Genomic DNA, 2,787 nt, shown 5'->3' on the forward strand with positions numbered 1-2,787 from the left:
TCAAGGAACAGTTGTTTGGTCCCCTACACCCTTCAACCCTTCGAAGTTGTCACTCCGAAGGGTAAACCCTTTGAAGGGATTTGGGCATAGGGATGAGCCTTTCAAAATGGAACGCAGGGAAAAACTTTCATCTTAGTGAGGAGGTAAGGCTGACCCCATTGCTAGCTATGACACAGTCTTTTGAAGACTGATCGGTTGGTTGTCCAAGAATGAAATAAAAGAGCACTTTTAAGAGTATGGTCTATTATAAGCCTTCACGTTGAAATTACAAGCGCAATTTTCCCTGTTTTACTGTACTCTCTCTCTCTCTCTCTCTCACACACACACACACACACATTATATATGTATATTCTTTCTTTTATATTTACCATGCTGTCATACATATTTTATAGGAAATGAACAGCAACACAATATGGTTCTGAAAGTGCTGTAATTGTTTGTATAATCACTTTGCTTATAGAAGGTTGTGACAGACCCAAATCATCACTGCTGCATAGTTGCATTTTTCCAGTTGCCAAATATGTTAATGTAGTTAATGTGGTGATTACTTCCATTTCTGGTGCTATGGCGATGTTAGCATCTCTAATTAGATCGGTCACAAACATTATCCCTGCACGATCTAATGTGTAGCGTTTTATTAACTCACTGTCATGCATTGTGTGCAACACATTTCTTCTCACTCTTCAAGTTTTGCCCATTTTCTCCACTGCTAAAGAAACCCTTAAGCCTCTTAAAATTCCTCGTCCATACTCCTAACAATTTAGGACCTTAAGACCTCTTTTACGGGTTAGATGCTTTCTGAATTACTTTTTTTCTTTGCTAGGATCTTTTCTTTAATTTTAAGAGGAAACACCCACATTTCTAATAATACTGTTTATATACCAAATATAAAGATGAAAATTATGCTGTATGAACTATTAAATCTACTCAGAGGTTTGAAAATTTGAGTCTGGAAAAGTATGGAATTTTGAAATGGAAAATGTGTAGGAACCCTGTAATGCTGAACAGGACTCTAGCCTGAATCATCAGAAGGACTGGACTAGCAAGATGCAGCCTTTTATTTGAAAGCCATTGAACACCAGAACAGAAATGTTGCAGACGCCGTCTTCTGGCCAGACGCGGCAATTCATACATCGGGCCTGTCCCAATACCTGCACTTGCAGTCTTTGCACTTAACCACTAGTCTACTTATATGATGTATTCCTGTATTTGGCCCAAGTGTATGTAGAACTTTTGATTACTCAATGGGACATGCTTATAGTGTTGTAAAAATGCAAATACATTTTTATAGAGCTTTTTTATTTTCAATACTTTGCATTTTAAAACTATAAATGTCTGTTCAGTATTCCCCATGTTCTGTTACAGACAACCCTGCAAACATTTTACAAAATAAAAATAACCTCTGTATCAATAAAATGCAACAGTTTACGTTTTACTACAAAATTACACTTAATATCTAATTAAATTTACACTGTAATGTTTTCCTGGACATGTTGGGATTTTGGGTCACATGAGTAGGTGAAAATTATGGGTATATTAGGTGCGTTCGATTTGAAGCACGGCTACAGACGGCAGTCAACGAGAGTAGCCGCTTGCGGTCGGGGGCGGAGTTGAAAACGGAGCCGTCAAGCCGGACACTTTCTGCTCCCGTATGTGACGCTCCCCCGGTGTTTGCATACTCTATATCACAGATTAAGTGAATTAAATGCAATATTTGTCAAATATACAGACGTTTCAGAAACGTTTTCATGAGCAACAGATATATACTGATTATATACTGCTTTATACATCGCCATCTGTTCAAGAATAAAGTTCAACGTAAATATATACTATTTAAATACTAATAAAGCGGGGGAATATATGATTTCATCAGTGTTTTATGATAAACGTGACTCAATATAACATTGCGACTACAGTAAAAAAGTTTTTACTGTTCTAAAAACACAGATTTGTGGCCATTATTGGAATTGCAAAGGTTAGAATAAACCCGAAACACCAATCGTGAAATGGCTGTGTCGTCATCAACGCTCCTGCAGCCGCTCTGGAGAAACTGCGCTGGGTGAGTCAGTGAGTTTTGGACACAGCCCTGATCTGTGGTAGGGGAGTCTGGGATTGGTTGGCACAAGGCTAATTTCTGGGTCAAAAGTGGTTCACAAAAATATACAGTAGCTACATCTGAATGTTTGCTCTCTTGAACCTCACCAGGTTCTACCAATATATTAAATAGTTAAAACCTGGCGATTTTTTTAAACTTTTCTGTGTCAGACAAAAACTAAGCCCCAAACAGGGGCCTCACGTGACGAGAGTGATGCGAGACACTATGCACGGGGGGATTGGCGCTGAATAGCGTGGTAAAGAAAGTTCAGGAGATAAGCAGTTAAGGGATATGAGATCGCCGAGCCGGCCCGTTCCGTAACTCCCCAACCGGACCTCACCGGACAATGGCACCTTTTTAGTTACACCCAGCGTGTACACTACCCCCTCCTTCCCTGCGAATTTCGAGCCCCGGGACTATAGGTATGGGATTACATCTCTGCCGCAAAGTTAATGCATAACCATTGGACAGCAAAATGCTCAGTGGGTCAGCAGGGTCAGTCAAAGTAGAACCAACCAAAACAACATAGGTCCAGCATAGGAGACTGTAATGCAAGAAATTCCTACCTAACCTCGGTCAGGTGGAGTACTGGGGGTTATAGGGGAATTAGGAAGGGGAAGAAAAGGGCAGATGTAAAACCCCCGAAGGAAATGAGTAGATACTCAAGTATCACTCTGATCTGGACGAAAGCG

This window comes from Sinocyclocheilus anshuiensis, unplaced genomic scaffold (assembly GCF_001515605.1).
Source record: "Sinocyclocheilus anshuiensis isolate Anshui unplaced genomic scaffold, SAMN03320099.WGS_v1.1 scaffold253, whole genome shotgun sequence".
NCBI lineage: Eukaryota > Metazoa > Chordata > Actinopteri > Cypriniformes > Cyprinidae > Sinocyclocheilus > Sinocyclocheilus anshuiensis.